The sequence below is a fragment of the Cryptomeria japonica genome, chromosome 5, assembly GCF_030272615.1.
Source record: "Cryptomeria japonica chromosome 5, Sugi_1.0, whole genome shotgun sequence".
NCBI classification, from domain to species: Eukaryota; Viridiplantae; Streptophyta; class Pinopsida; order Cupressales; family Cupressaceae; genus Cryptomeria; species Cryptomeria japonica.
The window spans coordinates 196,362,682-196,383,200 of record NC_081409.1 but is presented as its reverse complement, the minus strand read 5'-3'; positions in this window follow the sequence as shown (position 1 = coordinate 196,383,200).

Sequence of the window (20,519 nt, the reverse complement as noted above, 5' to 3'; positions counted from 1 at the left end):
TTATGACAAAAGAAATTTATCTTCATCGAGGATACCTTTACATGTCAATAAGACATTTTTATGTCACATCAATTTGATAGAAAACGAGTTTCTTGTGATTCATTGATGTGAGATTGTGGAGTCTCATTGACAGTTTTGTGACAAAGAGGAGTACTACCTCTTTGAGGTGTCTTGTAAATTTCAATGCAAGATTTTTGAAGTTTCATCTATAGGTTAAAAAATAGATCCAAATGTGTTCAATGGTGAGATTTGAGGCATTGGTGAGAGGTGTGTAAAATTTCCACGATGACCCGATGGGGAAAAAGGGTTGATCAAGTTTGATTTGATGACAAGGATGATCTTGAGGACGTGTCAAGTAAGGCACACGTGAAAATATTTTTGTCTAAGAAAGAGATTTAATGCTGACAGAGAACAATTCCTTCAATATACTAGAAATGGTGTTTGGGAGCTTGATTGGATCTAAACACAAAGATTTGAATCAAAAAAAGGAAAGGATGCAAATAATATTGATAACTATCAGTTTGCAAAGTAGATGGAATATCAAATCCTTTTGCAGTCCAATAGGTAAAATCAATACAGGCAAGGTGGGAGTCTTTTTTAGAGTAGATGTGAGATATCAAATATATGATTTTTGTAATCATGTGAAGTATATTGTGGAAGAAGGGGAGAATTGTAAGTAGAGAAGAACACAAAGCATAATCAATGGGAATATAGAAGAATTGAAAAGAGGAGAGCAAAGCAAAGAGATAGAAGGAGAGAATAGAGAGCCATAATAAAGAAGAACAATAAAGGGACTAAGAAGAGTTGTAGATAGAAAAAGAAGCAAAACCAAAGGTGCAGAATACAATAGAGAGTTACAAAATATCATTTGTAACAAGGTACCTAAAGGGGTTTGAAATATTTTTTATTGCAATTCATTGGAGTGGGTGCTCAAATCAGGGGTTGGTGTTCTTTTGGGTTGGTTCCCATAATTTTCAGGGGTTGGTGTTCCTTTGGGTTGGTGCTCGTAAAATTTGTAGTCTAAAAATTTCATTGTGAGGTTGGATTAGAGCAGTAGACTCTAGCAACTACTCTCACCAAGCTTTTTCCTCATAGTGGGGTTTCCACGTATATCTTGTGTTGTGTGTATTCCTTATGTGTGAATGTGTTTAATATCTCTGCTTTGATATTTTTGGGTTCTATCATTAGTATTTGATTTCTTAGAAAGTTAAATTTTCAAAATCCACTGATTCACCCCTCCTCTCAGTGGTCCATTTGTGTTCCTTCAAAGACACATGTCATAATCTTATGTCATCCTATGTTTGCCTTGACTTATATAACCAAGGGGTCCTCTCTGTAAAATTCATTCAATGTCATATGGGTAAGTGCACCAAGATGGGGGACCAAAAAGGGGTCTCAAGATGCTACTTTCTTTTTTTCCTAAAACAAGACAAATCTTATCTTCAACGAGAAATTAAAGATATTGAAGAAGTTGAAAAAATACAAATTCAGAGATCCCAAGAGCACCTGTAAGCAAAAATTCATGTCACAAGAGAAGATTGGAGACAAGAAAACAATAATGGCTCTGAAGAAAAATATTATCATTTAGAGAGGGAATCAATTAATGAAAAGTACAATACAATCCTTATAAAAAGATATTTGCAACCCTAAAGGTGTGCAACCCTAAAGAAACCCTAAAGGGATAATGAGTAATTAATAATTAGAATAATTATTAAATGCCTACAATATCAATAAATGGCTAAGCTTAGCTTAAGCGTAGAGAATAATAGAATAATAATTAAATAAATAATTATTAGCTAATACATGATAACTCTAACACCCCCCTTTAAAATGAACTTAGAGAGTAGCTAAAAAACTAAATACATGAAAGAAAAATACAACTACATGAAGAAGGAAAAATAATTTGGGTCCTGACAACAAAGCCTGATGAGGTACCCAATCACAACCAAATCTCTATGAACCAGAGAAATAGATAAAACCACGTGGGAAGAAACTCTACTCCAAAAAGAGATTGAATACAAGAGAATCACTGAAGCATGAAGAACCTGCAAACACTGTCGAAGAATAACTGTTGATCTGAAGAACCTCCACTGAAATAGAAGATGTCCAGGTAGAGAAGACTGTAATCTGCATGAGTGCCCTCAAATAACACTACTCAAATCAGATGGCAAAGAAAGGAAAACAACTGAACTTGAAGATACAAATGACATAAAACACCAAAGCCTGAAGAGCTGATCCAATGAACCAAGGAAGCATTAGAACAACAAGAGAAACCCCCCCATAACGTTGACAAGGGAGAGGTGACAGGTACACTGAAAAGGACAGCCAAAAAGAACTGCATGACGAAGAACCAGGAACATCGAAGGTCTAGAGAAAGTACATAGTGTCATGGAAGGAACACTCACTTGACACACATCATGAGGCTAATGTTGTGGAAAGAACACTCATGTGAAAAAGGTAGATGACAAACAAAGACAAACATCAACCCCCCCATGGCACTTTATAATGTAGTGCATGTACAATAAGGCACAAGATGTACAAGATCCCAAGTATACAATGCATAGTGACACTTTATCTCAATGCGTTTGCATAAAGAAAATGCTTACAAAAAATAGTCTACAATGATCAGAAGAGACATAAGGCTGGAAATACAAAAAGAACAGCCAAAGACAAGATATCCTATTGAAAGAAAGAGATCCCAGGACCTGAAATATCCAAGATATTCACCAGAGTGCTGGAAAGAAAAAATGAATAAAATGTACCTGGAGTAGAATCTGGAAAGAAAATGCATATTACTAGAAAGTACACAAAACAAGATTTCCAATGATATAAAGTTTTTGAAAAACAGAGTTCGGATGCTCAAGTTATGTCTCCCGAAGTGCAAAAAAGAACCTTTGACTTTGACAACAAAAAACACCATAAAAAAGAAGGGACCTAAAGACTGCCTACATAGTGATGATGTCAACAAAATATTCCCTACTTGTTGGAAAAAATAGGTCACCTTAAAAATGTGCCGGAAAAAAAATCCGATGCCCAGGAAAAATCACCCTTGCTGGAAAAAAAATTCGGGTGCTGGCCGGCGGAAGGCAGGGACCTGCGGCGATGGAAGACTTATGGGCGGTTGGCGAGTAGGCGGGAGGTGGCCGATGGCCAGGTCTAGGTGGGTGGAGTGATAATGTGTCAACGGTGGGTCCATGATGATAGCGACAATAGGGAGGTGAGAGTCTCAGGCAATTCCTTGGAGGCGGGTGGGCTCCTGCGCGGTGGATGGTGGGAAGTGGGGCCGTGGGTGGTGGTGACACGGGCAGCCGGGAGCAGGGCGACAGCGTGAGGGGCGGGCAGGAAACCTTGTGTGGTGGACAGCGGGAGGCAGGGCTGTGGTCAGCGATGCTGGCGGCCAGAGCGATAGGTGGCGACACGGGGGCCAGAGGGTGGGTCCACGGCCTACTATGGGGTCGTACGGACCTGGAGAGGCTACTGACCCCCCTCTTTAGATGTGTTTTTTTTTGTTTGTTTAAAAAAAAAAATAAAGAACCTTTTTTTGAAAGGTTTTTTTCATAAAAAATTGGGAATTTTGGCCTGGGTAAACCGTTAAACTGCCCAATTTTTTTATTTTTTATTTTTTTGTCTTGAAAAACATGCCCAAGAAGGGAAAAAATCATTTTTTTTTGCCAAAGCCACAGTTGTCCAAATTGGACAAATTTTATATGAAAATGGGGGTTTTTGGGTGTTCTGAGCTCAACGGTGAGGTCTATTTGAGCCCAAAAAACCTAGAAATAAAAAATATCCCCAAATGTAAATAAAAAAAACTCTGATAAAGCTTGAAACCCTCCTCCAAAAAATATTCTAAAAAATCAAGAACAAGCAGTAGCAGATGTAGGCTCTGATACCATGAAGAAGTTGAGAAAATACAACTTCAGAGATCCCAACAACACCTGCAAGCAAAAATACCCATCACAAGAGAAGATTGGAGACAAAATCACAATAATGGGTCTAAAGAAAAATATTATCATTCAGAGAGGGAATCAATTAATGAAAAAGTACAATACAATCCTTATAAAAGGATATTTGCAACCCTAAAGGTGTGCAACCCTAAATATGAGCAACCCTAAAGAAACCCTAAAGGGATAATGAGTATTTAATAATTAGATTAAATACCTACAATATTATTAAATGCCTAAGTTTAGCTTAAGCGTAGAGAATAATAGACTAATAATTAAATAAATAATTATTAGCTAATACATGATAACCTAACAAATATTTACACTCAAAATTTGAAGATTCAACAAGAACAAGATTTGTAGTGCTTTGAATATACTTTCTAAACTACTAATAATTTTCTAAAATGGAATATATGGTCCACACAAAGTGGTCTTGTTTTTATCAAAAAAATATAACATAGCATTTGCTGTGCCCCCCTAAATGTTAACTTCTTTTTAGAATTTTGAAAATTGCTTTGTTGAGAAATTACCTAACACCACGTAGTTTATGTTGGACTGCTTGGCTAATTTTTTACTAGTTTTTGAAGTGCATACATCTTGAAAACTAGAAATTTGAGAGTGCTCAACACTAATTTTTTTGAAAAGTAATGAAAATTAGTTTGTTTTCAATATGTGTAGAATGGAGTCTAGCCTCTAAAAAAGTGACTTGTTCCAAAATTTGATGAAGTAGTAAAAAAATATACGCAAAATACCATATGTTGGTTTTTGACAAAAAAAAAACACTTTGATAAAACAAATTAAGGATGAAAACTTTAGCATAATCAAAACTAGAAAAAAATTATATGGTTAGATATCTAAGAGAGAGATTGACATCATCATAATATTTTTTAATTTTCATGGAAACACATGCTAATTGAGAGCACAACCCAAAATTTCTTAAATGTTTTTAACTTTTAAAATAACACATCTTTGACATTCAATAATTGTCCAATCCTTTGGGTTAGATGTCCAAGGTAGAGTCAATCCAAAGTGTTGGAAATTTAAAATGCAAATAAAAATGTGAGCACCAAATAATGCTAGTGCCAAATAAAAATATACAAAATAAAAATGCATTGACATAAAAATAGCACCAAATTATACTAATGCCAAATTGTTTACATTAGATCAATTCTCTTTCTCTTTCTCATCCTTTCACTTTAATTAAGGCTGAGAGTTTAGGGTTTACAATTGATGATGGATAGTTGAGATTTTACCTTTCACTTCCTCTGTTCCTCCTTCCCTCTCTACTAATACTTCTATCTCTCTCTCTCTCTCTCCCTCTCTTCTCCCTCTCACCTCTTCCATCTCTAGGTCTCTCCCATACTCTCTCTGCCTTACCTTCCATCCTCACCCCCATATCTATGTATTCCTCCCTCCCTCTCTTTGATTCTCTCTCTCCATATCTTATTGTTTCTCTCCCCTCTCTTGATTCCCTTGATCACTTCCTCTCCCTCCCACCCTCTCTCTCCCTATATATAGGTCTCTCCCTCCCTCCCTCTTTACCTCTCTACCTCTCCCTCCCTATCTCATTACCCACCTCTATCACCCCCCCATCTCTCTCACCCCCATCTCTCCCCTTGGTCTATCACCCCTCTCTCTATAGGCTCTAGATATCTCACCTCTATACCTCCCCTTTCTAGTTCTTTCCCTCCCTCTCCACCTACCTCCCTACCTCCCTATATCCTTTCCCCTCTTTCTCTCTTTATGAAATTCTCGCTCCCCATCTCCTCTCTACCTACCTCCCTACCTCCCTACCTCCTTACCTCCCTACCTCCTTACCCCTATTTCTCCATTTGTGAACTTCTCTCCCCCCCTCTCCTCTCTACCTCTCTGAATTTCTCTTTGTCTATCTCTCCCTCCCTCCCTCCATCCTTATCCCTCTCTTTCTCTCTCTCTCTCTCTCTCTCTCTCTCTCTCTCTCTCTCTCTCTCTCTCTCTCTCTCTCTCTCTCTCTCTCTCTCTCTCTCTCTCTCTCCTCTTCTCCCTCCCTCCCCTCTCTAAGTACTCACCTTTTCCTCCCTTGTATAGGGTTTATGGAATAAGGTATAGGATATAGGTTTTATGGTATAGGGTTGAAGGTATTGATATATGGTTTAGGTTACAAGATTGATGATACAAGGTTTAGGGTACATAGAGTTGAGGATATTGATCACGTTGATACTTCCCTCTATCTCTCCCTATACCTCTCTCCTCTCTCCCTTCTCTTGGTCTCTCCCTTCCTTTCTTAGGACTCTCTCCCTCTCTATTCCCCCTCCTTCATCCTTATGTATATCTCCCCCCCCCTCTCTCTTATTCTCTCTATCCATTGTCTAGGTCACCACCTCTCCCTCCAACCTTCTCTCTAGGTTTTTACCTCCTCCCTCCACCTCTATACCTCTCCATCCATGTCTCATTACCTACCTCTATCTATCTTACCCCTCTTTCCCTATCTAGGTTTTTCATCTCTCCCCCCCTCTAGGTTTCTCACCTCTCTATATGCCCCCTCTCTAGTTCTCTCCCTCTGCACCTCTCTCTCCATCCCCTTACCACTCTCCTTTTATGAACTCTCTCCTTCTCTTCTTTCTCTCTCCCCTCATCTCTCTATCTCCTCCTTCCCTAGGTCCCTCACTCTCTCGATGCCAACCTCTCCTCCATCCCTTCTCACTCCTCTCTCTTTTTTCTTTTGTCTCTTATCTCCCTCCCTCCCCTCTCTAGATCATTAGCTTTCCTCTAATTTATATGGTATATGTTTTAGGGTATACAAACTATTTAGGGTACATAGGTTTTAGGGAATAGTATGCAAGATATAAGGTTTAGGGTATAGGGTTGAGGGTATCACCCATGTTTATACTTTATATATCTATATCTCCCTCTCCCTCTCCCTCTCTTATCTCTCTCAACTCTCTCTCCCCTCTCTAGCTCTCTCCTTCATTTCATCTCTCCTTTTATATCTCCCCTTCCCTCTTTAATCCCATATATATCTCCCTCCCCCACTCCCTTATTCTCTCTCCATTTGTCTAGGTCATCACCTCTCCCTCCTACCCTCTCTCTTCCCTCTCTAGGTTTCTCCCTCCCTTCCTCTCCACCCAACTACCTCTCCATCCATGTCTCATTAACCATCTGTTTCTATCCCCTCTATCTTTCTCACCCCTCTCTCTCCCCATCTAGCTTTGTCACTTCTTATCCTCCCTCTAGGTCTCTCAGATCTCTATCTACCCCCTTTCTAGTTCTCTACCTCCCTCTCCCTCCCCTTTACCTCTCTCCCTTTATAAAATTTATCATTCTCATCTCTCTCTCCCTTCACCTCTCTATCTCCTCCTCTAGGTATCTCACTCCTTCATGTCTACCTCTCCCTTCATCCCTTCTTACTCCTCTCTCTTTGTTCTTTCATCTTTCCTCTTCTCCCTCCCTCCCCTATCTATGTCATTACCTCTCCCTTCACTTTATATGGTTTAGGATTTAGGGTACATATCTTATAGGGTTTATGGTATAGGTTTTATGGGATAGGGTGTAGGATATAAGGTTTATGGTATATGGTTGCAAGTATAGTATTTAGGGTTGAGGGTATAGGGTTAGGGTAAAATATTTATGGTACATGGTTTAGGGTAAATAGGGTTGAGGGTATTTCCTATGTTGATACTTGCACCCACCCTTATCTCTACCCTCTATCTATTAGAGTTTAGGGTATTGGGTTTATGGTTGAGGTTATATGGTCAAGGGTATTAGTATAATGCATATGATTTAGAGTATTGTCTTTACAGTTGAGGTCTGTAAAGCGGAAAATCGATCGAACCCTAGTTGCTCTCCCCTCTTCCAACTCCAAGGAGAGAGAAGGGAGGTTGCTAGGGTTGATGGTTTTCACTTAGGGAGACTTTACATTCAAAAGAGGGGTTGAAACCCACAAGATCCAATCCCACACAATGCAAGATTGGATTCTAAATGAGTTTCAAGGGTTAAGACAACAAGGCTACCCTCTTTTGTAAAGAATGTTGATAAGAGAATTAAGCTAGGAATGCATAGAAAGTGAGAAAGATTCGCTTATAAACTGAGATAGGGATATAGTGTGAAGTTGCGGACCTAGAATTAGCAGTAAAATGTCGATACGGTGCTGTCCTGCAAATTTGAGCAAAAGTTGACGGGACGATGGCACTCGGCGCCACGGTCCTCTGAAAAATCCGTGAAACGAAGGGGGATTTGTTCGTCTCTGCACAAGGATTCCAGATCTTCAATTTCAGCCGCGTACCTGCAACCTACACATAGAAAAGCAAAGATGATTGGGGGGTTAGGGATTAGGGGTTTGCCTTTAGGTCAAACCCCAGTTTTGGAATTAACCAAGAAATGAGAAATTGCTGTAAATGTAAATGTCTGTAATGTAAAACAAGTACTAATACCTTGTTGTAAGGATGTTGGTATCCTTATGTGCGAAGGTATAGATGTTGTTGTTTGTTGTATTGTTGTATGTTTTATGTAGCATGTAGTAAGTGATCTCCTCTTCAATGGTTGAATCCTTGTCTTGAATGCAACACTTAGCCTTGAATGGAGACTTAGAATGATCAATAGCTTGAAAGAATGCTTGAATGCTTGAATGCTTGAGTATAGTTTCCACGCTTTTTTTCATCATCTATGTATCTCCAAATGAGAGAGGAAAATGTAGTTTATATACTTGTCAATTAGGGTTAAAAGACTGATTTTCCTGACCTTAGGCCGACCAGGAAAGATAATTTTCCAATTTGCAAACAAAAAGACCCGAAGTCCCAAGGAGACCGGGCCCAAAATAGGGCTAGGGACCAGGGCGCTGGGCGCCCTGGTCCTGAAGGACCAGGGCGCTGGGCACTCTGGTCCCACCTCCCGGGACAGCAGGGTGCAAAGGAGGTTCAGGCCAGGGTGCTTGAAAAATGCAGTTTTTGGTGTCGTGAGCAAGTTTCGGGGTCTCCATTCAGGTTCCGTGTTGCGTCGCCATCGTGAAGACCGAAATGCAGTCGAAATTGCAAGTGTCACAATTTTAGGACGCTACATTTAGCCCCCACTTTAGCGGGAGTATGTATGCTCATACTTCCGGTAAAGTACAAGGAAACAACATTGAAAGACTTTCACCACGTCAAGGAGGCAAGACACACCAAGCCCCCAGTGGACTAAGGATCTTACGACTTCGATTGACAAAGTAAAAGGGAAGATCACAAGGGAGAACCATGACTGTCAGTAGTAAGGTTCCCTCACTATGAGTCATGCAAGAAAAATACCAAAAATTTTCAAGGCAAAGCTAAGTTCGCCAAGAAACTTTCAAGTATCTTGAAGGGATAGACAGGGTGTATGCCCCCCTACGTTAAAGTGATCGCACACGCCTCAATAGGGGTGATTGTTTTAACGTAGTGATACACATAAGAAATGAGAAGGGAAGGAGCACGTTATCGCAAAGATTTAGCCCCCAAGTGTGAGATAAACCCAAGGATAATGGACACAAACACAAAGCACGAGGTGACTTCGCTTTCCTCGGGGTCAGTATGCTGTATGATAAGTCATGTATATATCATATGTATGTATGCATAATTGTTCTTCATTCCCCAATCAAGGAAGGTCACCTAGAAGAAGGGAACACATGTGTCTTTTGAGTCAACATGAGAGAGACCAACAGAGATCTCAATGTTTTGCATCGTCCTCAAGTAGACAACACTAAGGACAACAAATAGAAGAATGAGAATAACATATAGAAGAAGTAACAAAAGAGAGGAGGAGAGAATCTGCTATGCTAATGTAACTAGTCTAGCACATCATCTACCCCCCAATCTTGCTGATCAATGTTTCGGGAAGGCAGGGAACACACTAGAGGAGGAACATCCAACATAGCAGATGGAGCTATCACAAGATCCAAACAAGGGCTATGTTCATGTTCCAAGCCACATTGTTCTTGTCTAGGAGCTAGGATAAGTGCTTTAGAAAATTCGTTAGATAAATGGTTATCAATATCAACAAGTTCATATTCACTATCAGAAGCAAGAGGAGTAACACGTTCATCATGAATAACATTTTCATCTATATCATCATCAAGATTTATAAAAATAGGATCTTTAACTCGCACAGGATCAAGACCATCATGCATCTTATGTTTAGGAGATTTAGGCTCAATTTCCGGCTGAGGAGAAAATGGAATAATGCTTGTTGAAGGTGGTTTTGGAGATTGGGAAGTTTGAGAAGCAGCTGCTTGAGCCCTAAGATGACGCTTTCATCGGCGTTCACGTGCAGAATGATTCCATCTAGTCTTAGTAGGAAGTGGAGAAGATTGAGGAGGAGGAATGTTCTCATCCTTATCACTTGGGTGTTTAGGTTGTGGTCTCTTAGGCTGGATAATAGGAGAAGAAGAAGGTCTCTTCTCTCTATAAAAAGAAGGAGGAGGAACTGCTCCATATAAAGGAGGAATTTTTGGTTTAGGAAGAAGACCAAGTCCATCATGACAAGGAGGTATAGGTCTACTTTTAGAAGGTTTATTAGGCATAGACATGGTCACATCCATAGGGATGGGTTGGGAATCTTCTTGAGGAAAGACATTAGTTTTATCTTTCAAAGGAAGAACTTCCTTCTCAAGAACGATAGGAATGTCAAGTTTGGGTGTTCTAGGTTCACTTAAAGATAGGATCATATCTGTTTTCCACTTTTGATAAGATTTGAAAAGATGATCACTTCGCGGAGGAAGAGACTGGAATTGTTTAGGCCAAAAATAATCAATAGGAACACTAGAAGTTCTTTCAGCTGGTTTAAAGAGACTATGATTGACAGTAACAACTTCACCATTATGGGGAAATTTCAAACACTTATGAATAGGAGAAGCAATAGCTTTCATGGAAGATAGCCAAGGATAACCAAGCTTCACACGAAATTGTTTGGATGAAGGAATAATAACAAAGTTCACATCAAGGGATTTGTTATGGACCTCAATAGGTAATGTAATAGAACCAATTGCAGGAGAAGAAAATGCATCAAATAATTTCACAATCACATTTGTTTTGTCATAGATCACTTGATTCAATTGCAAAGTAAAAATAAATTCTTTAGTAATAACATTAACCATGCACGAAGGATCAATAAGCACTCCACGACAAGGTGTATTCTTAACTTTTGCAACTATGTATAAAGGACCATCAGGTGCCCTGATAGTTTCACTAGAGTCAAATGTGATGGAAGGTTCTCTAGGGTTTTCTTGCTGCTCTACAAAGTTAATCACATTCGGAGTTATAGACACAAGACCATCAGATGAGAGAGAGGAATCATTAGCCTCAATCGCATTAGAGGTATGGGAAGGTAATGGATCAGTAAAAATCTAAAGATTTTGGTTAGGAGGAGCTACAGATGTGTTGCCTTTATCATTTACTCCAGAAACAAAAATAGTATTATTATCAATCAAATCTTGAATCTTACCCTTTAAAGAAAAACATTTTTCAGTATCATGCCCAGGTTGACGATGAAATTGACAAAAAGATTTGTTATCAAAATAAGGTGAAGTAATCTTTGCAGGATCAATTTGCCTTATAGGAGGAAGAGTAAGCACATTTTGTTCCAATAACTTATTCATAATACTATGCAATGATTCATTCAAAGGAGTATACTTTCTTTCTTTCTTGAAAAATTTAGAAATAGGAGGCACACCTGATGCTGCATTCACATTGTTGTTGATGATGTTTTCATTGAATTTGATGGAATCTCTGTTTGGTTTAAACTTTCCAAATGGTTGTTGACTGCTATCACCCTTATCACTCGGAGCCATAGGATGTGATTGTTCTATTTGACTCACAGTCAGTTGATAATTGTGAAGAGTTGCACACAACTGTTGGAAAGAAGTAAACTCAGAAAACAGAAGTTTGTCTCGAATATCTTTTTGCAAATTAGAAATAAAGATTCTTTGAATATCATTGTCAGGCACTGGAAAAGAAATTTGAGCATACAAATGCTTATATCTACCAATAAAATCAGTCACTTTTTCTTTAACACCTTGTTTACAATGCATTAAATCAATCAAAGTAACTTTAGGACTTATATTGTTTTGAAATTGTTGAATGAAAGCATTTGCAAGTTGTTCGAAAGAAGTAATAGAATAAGAAGGCAACGAGCAATACCATTGTAGGGCTTTGTCTCTTAATGTTCTAGTAAACAGTTTTGCAAGAAACCTTTGGTCATAAGCGAAATCAGTACATATTGTTTGAAAAGTCTTAACATGTGTTAGAGGATCTCCTTTACCATTATAAAGCTCCAAATGCGGGATTTCAACATGTTTAGGAGGGATAGCTCGAACAATGTCAAGAGAAAGTGGGCTCGCAACATCAAATGTGGGCACACTAAACTTAGATTGATTCATAGAGGCAATTTGTTGCTATAAAGAAGAGACAGTTTGTGCAAGATTATTAATGGTCGCTTCAGTCGAAGAATTCATATTAGACGTGTTAGATTGAGATGGAGGTGTTATGTTCTTGAAAGAAGATAGAGAGTAAGGTGGTGGGACACTATGATAGTTAGTCATAGGAGATGATTGGGTGGGAGGAACACTAAAAGGAGGAATGGAATGGTTAAATGAATTGCCCCCTTGCGTCATGTTCATTTGTGAAGATGTAATAGGAACACTCATTGAAGGAATGAATGAAGAAGTCGGATTGCCCCCATGACTGGTGATCACAGGAGGAATGTCTTGTAGAGAAGTAGTCATTATGTTTGATGTAAAGGTAGGTATGCTAGCAATAGAAGTTGTCAAAGGAATAGAATGATTGACTTGAGTAGGAGGTTGTGTATAACCCAAAGATTCGGCACAACTCTTTATCGGTATCACATTCGAATCCACAATGTGTGCAATACCACGCAAAATATCAATTCCATTCTTATCGCTTTGAATCATGTGTTTTAGACCCTCAATTAAAGGAAGAGCTTGACTATCAGGGTATTCTTGAGACATCCATTGTCGAAAATTGTCAAATTGATTATCCAATTTCGAAAGTTGTTCTACAGAAACCTCATGGAGAGCTTCTTCATCATTAGGAGGATTAGAGGAATTACCCATGTCCTCGTTAAAAAGGCTATTCAAATTAGGTTCCATCTCCTCGGTAGTTAAACCTCGGAAAGACTTAATTCTACGGCTTCGTCTAACGGGAATAGTATAAGTAGGGCTTATTGTTGTAAAACTCATGCACTAGAAAGAGAGAGAAGATTTTGAATTTAGAGGTAGCAATTTTCAGTAAAATCAGCCAATCTTCTAGATTTAAGCTGTTAGATACAATCAGGACAATCTCTCGAAATTTCAGAAAAAATATCAGGGACCGTGGCGCTCGGAGTGCACACGGTCTCGACAACTTTTTTTGAAATTTGTAGGGATGAAAGTTATGATGATTTTAAAGCTAATCTGAAAAATTTGAGTGATTTTACGATCTGTAGATAGGCCAAATTAAAGTTGCAATCTCAAAATTGAACCCTACCAAGATTGTCGAAAAATGCAAAATTTGAATTTTGAAAAAGAGAGGGAAACTGAAATTTTGAATTTTATGATTTTAGAGGGAATGTCAAAAGCAATGCAAGTTTTGAAATTTAAAAATTGACTCAATTTCACGCAAAATTCAATTTTGAAAGCAGAAATCAAAGTTGTTGTAATTAAGCACTTAATTTCAAAAGTCACAAATTGCAAGAATTTGAATGAAGCACTGAAATTTTGAATGAATGCAAACACACTTTTCAGATTTAGGATAGTAAGAACACAATTTTGACACAAAATTTCAATTTCAACAACTTTTGAATGATTAGAAGCCCTAAACCAAGCAATCACAAGACCAACTTTGACTGTAATTTTGAAAGTGTTAGAATTGATAAAATCAGCCAAAATTCTGGATTTTAGCAGGAAAATACATTAAGATCTAGCTCCCAAAATTTTAGAAAAAATGTCGGGGAAGATGGCGCTCGGAGTGCACACGGTCCTCGCAACTTTTTTCCAGATTTTCAGGGATGAAAGATATTGTGATTTTATTGCGGAATCCAAAGTTATAGCTGATTTGGAGATGTTTTGATCAGTGAAATTGTCGGACAAAGGTTGAATCAAGAAGGTTTCAAAAATTAGGGTTTTGACACTTAACCACTTAATTTTCAAAATTAAAGCACAAATATGACTTGATAATTTGTAATAGAAGGGCAGATCTGAAACAAGCATTAACAATTAAACATTTCACAAGTTCAATTTTCAAAAAGAAAATTTAGGGTTTTTATGCAATTAACCTCTAAAATTTGCAAAAGATCAAACATGGAAATGTAACTAAGGCATCCAATTTTCAAATCTAACCATGAATAATCAGAAAGGATGCTTCACGTCAGGTTCACCAAAATGTAAAGCGGAAAATCAATCGAACCCTAGTTGCTCTCCCCTCTTCCAACTCCAAGGAGAGAGAAGGGAGGTTGCTAGGGTTGATGGTTTTCACTTAGGGAGACTTTACATTCAAAAGAGGGGTTGAAACCCACAAGATCCAATCCCACACAATGCAAGATTGGATTCTAAATGAGTTTCAAGGGTTAAGACAACAAGGCTACCCTCTTTTGTAAAGAATGTTGATAAGAGAATTAAGCTAGGAATGCATAGAAAGTGAGAAAGATTTGCTTATAAACTGAGATAGGGATATAGTATGAAGCTGTGGACCTGGAATTAGTAGTAAAATGTCGATACGGTGCTGTCCTGCAAATTTGAGCAAAAGTTGACGGGATGATGGCGCCCGACGCCACGGTCCTCCGAAAAATCCGCGAAACGAAGGGGGATCTGTTCATCTCTGCACAAGGATTCCAGATCTTCAATTTCAGCCGCGTACCTGCAACCTACACATAGAAAAGCGAAGACGATTGGGGGGTTAGGGATTAGGGGTTTGCCTTTAGGTCAAACCCCGGTTTTGGAATTAACCAAGAAATGAGAAATTGCTGTAAATGTAAATGTCTGTAATGTAAAACAAGTACTAATACCTTGTTGTAAGGATGTTGGTATCCTTATGTGAGAAGGTATAGATGTTGTTGTTTGTTGTATTGTTGTATGTTGTATGTAGCATGTTGTAAGTGATCTCCTCTTCAATGGTTGAATCCTTGTCTTGAATGCAACACTTAGCCTTGAATGGAGACTTAGAATGATCAATAGCTTGAAAGAATGCTTGAATGCTTGAATGCTTGAGTATAGTTTCCATGCTTTTTTTCATCATCTATGTATCTCCAAATGAGAGAGGAAAATGTAGTTTATATACTTGTCAATTAGGGTTAAAAGACTGATTTTCCCGACCTTAGGCCGACCAGGAAAGATAATTTTCCAATTTGCAAACAAAAAGACCCGAAGTCCCAAGGAGACCGGGCCCAAAATAGGGCCAGGGACCAGGGCGCTGGGCGCTCTGTTCCCACCTCTCGGGACAGTAGGGTGCAAAGGAGGTTCAAGCCAGGGTGCTTGAAAAATGCAGTTTTTGGTGTCGTGAGCAAGTTTCGAGGTCTCCATTCAGGTTCCGTGTTGCGTCGCCATCGTGAAGACCAAAATGCAGTCGAAATTGCAAGTGTTGCAATTTTAGGATGCTACAAGGTCATACTGTATAGGGCTGAGGTTTTAGCATATAGGGATATACCTGGTCAAGAGTATTGGTATAGGGTTTATGGTTTAGGTTTTAGGGTTGAGGGTATAGAGTATAGGGTATAAGTTTTAGGGTTTAGGGCATAGGATTGATGATATTGGTATAGGGTTTAGGGTATTGAATTTATAGTTGAGGGTACAAGGTATAGGGTTGAGGGTTTAGTATATATAGGGTTATAGGTATAGGGTGTACAATTTAGGTTAAGGGTATTGGAACTATAGTTGACAGTTTAGAGTTTAGAGTTGATGTCAAGTTATCTAGGGTTGAGGTGTAGGATTTAGGGTTTAGGGTATTCAATTTATAGTTGAGGTTATTTGTATAGAGTTTAGGGTTAATGATTAAGGATAAAGGGTTTACAATTGAGGGTCTTTGTTGTTGTCTCTCTCTCAATCTCTCTCTCTCTCTCTCTCTCTCTCTCTCTCTCTCTCTCTCTCTCTCTCTTCTCTCTCTCTCTCTCTCCTTTTCTAATTTTTTAAGGGTTGAAAAATATCAATGGAGGTTATACCAAATATGGCTAGAGCATTATATGACACGTGTTGTATAGCCTACACTAAAAATTGTGAAAAGATGCATGTGACCCATTACTTAGGCCCACACAATCTATTGTTATTTGGTTCCTACTGATTATCCAACAAAGAAACACTTTATCACGGTGTTGACATCTTTTACAAACATATTTTGCATATTCCATCACCTTTCTACCACTTTTTTGTTTGTTTGAAAATATAGAAGATGCAAAAGTTGATGTTTTTAGACCAAATTTGATTGTATGAGGTAAATTTTTCATGTTTCTAGAATTTAAATATTTATTCTGATTTTTTTGGTTTAAATTTGAGAATATAGACTCATTCTTTTCATATTTTTTACTATTCCTATTAGATTTACATAGAATTAAAAATTGAATTTGAAGTTGCATAAAATAGTTTTTTTAAGGAATTCGAATCAAAAGATGAAAGAACATGACATAATTTGTAAATTGTAATATTGAATATTGAATTTTAAGGCGTGTTCTATTTGTCTTTATGCATTTTATGCTTGTCACATTGTCACATAGTTCATTTGTAATCATTTTCATTTGATTTTATTCTTTTTATATTTGTTTACTTGACTTTACAATTATGTTAGCATGTCTCTAGTTAATATGTCAATGATATGTGCAAACCTTAGTGGTCCACGTCAACATAGGTGAACATATGTTGCATTGCTATCTCACATTCCTATATTGGTTCATGTTGGCACACTTAAGAATGTATAGGTGTCTTAAATATATTTTGACATTTCTAAGGGACCTATGACTATTTCTAATTCTTAGGGTCATACCAATCAAAGATTACCAATCTTGAATGATAATGAAATGGATTGTTAATCTTACTTAAATTGTCGATGTGATAAATGCATACTCAAAATTGGATTTGATATTATGTTCTACAAACTTTTCTCTTGTGCAAATTTCATGAAGTCAACAAATAGAGAACTTCCTAAGTCTATGACCAAATATATTTATTACTTGGCCTATGTTCACATCGATTCTATTTACTTTTGCAATTAGGACTATCCTAGGTTCATTACAACTATCTTAGGATAATTAGGACATTAATTAGGATTATCCTAGGTTCACTAGGATAACTTGTGCTCATTATGAGAATTCTACATTCATTAGGACTATCCTAGGTTCATTACAACTATCCTAGGATCATTAGGGTGTCAATTAGGATTGTCCTAGGCTCATTAGGAATATCGTAGGCTCATTAGGATAGTTCTAGGTTCATTGGAAAATCCTACATTCATTATTACTATTTTAGGTTAATTATGACAATCTTGGGTTCATTAGGATCATCCTATTTTCATTAGGATTTCCCTACTATCATTACAACTATCCAAGATCATTACAACACAAAGTACATGATAAAAGTACAAGCTACCATGATTATGCTCATCACCATGGCTCAAGGAATGTAAAGCAATTGAATCTATGACCTAAAGTACAAATCCTTTACTCCTAAGAAGATCTTTCTTAAGATACTGCCTTCTTAAATTTTATATGGTAATAAAAGAAGATATGTTCTATCCGAGTAACACTGACAACCCATTTCCTTAACTAATATTCTTCCATCATCTAGGGTCATATTGGAAAAATTAAACACAATATTCTTTTTTTATTTATAGAGTAGTATATTTATCATTCATAATGAAACTATGACTATCCTACATTTATTATGACAACTGTAATGAAGTTATGACAATCCCAATGAATCAATGACTATCTTACATTCATTAGGACTAACTTAATGAATCTATTCAACTATCATAATTTTATTAGAATAGTCCCAATAAATCTATGAATGTCCCACATTCATTAGGATTGCCCTAGTGAAGCTATGACAATCATAGACCTTAACTAGGGCAGTCCTAATGAACCTATGATAGTCATAGCTTTATTAGGGTAGTTCTAATGTAGAAAAATCATAGCTTTATAAGAACTATCCTACCAAAAATATGAGAGTCACAAATTCATCAGGGTAATCCTAATGAGCATAAGACAATCATACATTCATTGGGACTACCATTACTTCATTAGGGAAGTTTTAATAAATGTGGGGATATCATATATTCATTGGGACTATCATAACTTCATTAGGGTATTCCTAATAAATGTAGGATAGTCATAGTTTCATTGCAAATGATATCCTACATTCATTGGAACTACCCTAATGGAATTATGAATATCCTAATGAATTTATGACTATCCTAATGAGCATATCACTATTCTAAGAATGTATCATATAGTGGTAATAAACCTAATGAACCTATGACTATCTTAAGAAAGTTACGACAATCCTAACAATGAAGCTAAGATAGTCCTACTAAAGTTTTGAAATTCCTAGAACTTTATGAACTAATTTCAATGTCTTGTTTGTCCATACATATATAAATCATCATCATGCAGAGGAAACAACCAAATAATCTAATGTTAGATGAGCGTGAAACTAAGAATGTGAAGAAAATAGAAGGAATGAGGCAACTTCTTGAAGGAAGGAAATTGAACACCATAAATGAAGAAATGCGAATTCAGAGTAGCATGAAACATCTACCCAATATAAGAGATATGAAATTAGTGGCACAATGGAAATATATGCAAAACCTTTGTGCAATGAGACAATTAAATCTTGAGTTTTGGGGTATGACATCGATCACCTGTCAAGTTGAAGGAACACCGTGTCTCACATCTAAGTTGAAGGCACACCATCTACAATATCGAGCATGCTGAATAGTATATTTCATGACATATCACATTGCAATTACATCACCATTGCCATCAAATGTTGAAGGGACACCATACTTTACATCTTAGTTTTAAGGTACACCATCCTTTTCATCTTTGATTGAAGGTACATAATCTATCCCTAATGCTGTTTACATTCCTAATGTTGAGATAAATCTACTTTTGAAAACATCTCCTAGAGTTTATCATAGGAAGCCTAAGTGTTTGATTGATATTTATGCTAATATTTTGAAACCAATGGCTTAAAAGATTCTAAAGCATACTTGTCAAATATATTCTAAGAGGATACGAAGATTATTTTTTGAGAAGTAAATGAGATTAGAAGATGTCAACTATTTGTTGAAATGATGAGGCAACTAAAATTTAGGCCCATCAAGAGAATTCTTGGGCTAAGAACATTGGATGATTCAATTGAGAAATCTATTATAAATAATCTAATGAGTGTATATGAGAGTGTAGGTTCTACCTCATGCACAAAAGGTAGTAATTCCATAAGATGCATCATTACATCAATAATAGTAAGAAATAAAACCAAGAAATATATCCTCATTATCAAGACAAGTAAAGAATTGAAAATAAGTAGAAAATCTCTAATGAGATCCATGAGAAGGCGTAAAAGAATGGAGGCCCAAAAATAAATTAACTATGTGCATTCCCTAGTAGACTACTTCAATAAAGATAAAACAACTATTAAAGCCTTGATATCCCTAATTAAATAATTTTGGAAGAAAAACACAAGGGTCTCTTCTAAGCAAAGAGATGTTGTAAAAAGGAGGATTGGTAGTCAAATCCATGACCGATGTTCAAAGCACTTTTTGGATTTGACTCAAACACTTTTTTTTTGCCAATTTTTTAGAGATGTATCCTCAAATTGAAATTAGTCAAATAATTTTTTCAATGGTAAATCCTTTTTATGTCAAATTAAATCACACATGCACAATTTTTTGTTGTAGAGTACCTATTGAATTTTATAATTATTATGATGTTTATCGACATATATGTGTAGATTTGCATACTAACAATGTTTTGTAGGAATCCAACATAAATGTTCCACCTAGATCTTCAAGGGATTTCATATCTAGAATTTTATGTAAATGAGTGGTGTCAATTATTTACAATAACTTGTACTTGGATGACGTGGGTGGTATTTGTGGTTGATTGCAATATTTGCCAATTTGTGAACATATGGAGAGTACACATGCAATTGGAAAAAACTACTAAAATTTGACAAATATAAGATAGTAGCCTATAGTCTAAAAGATGAAAAAGAAGCAAAACGATATGAATTGGTCAGTGAAAAGATTCCAATGTATTAGTTTATGAGATTTTTTTGTGAGAATGTAGTGTATGAGTATGTAAGGCATGCCCATAGAGCTCAATGGTTCGACTTGCAATTCAAGTTATGAAAGGACAAGTTTCCACTTGATGCCATCATTTTAGTTGTTGAATTTGTAAAGAACTAAACACTATAGCCACAAAACAAGGTGCAAGACACAAAATTACAACTCCACACAGGTTGCTATATTTATGCATATAATATCCATTCATGCAGGTGATAGTAAAGAGGATGCCAAGAATATATTAAGGGTGTATCATTTTTATATCAGTAATGGCCACACATATTCTACAAAGTTTGTGCAAGGTTTATTTTAGATGTTCTACCATGAT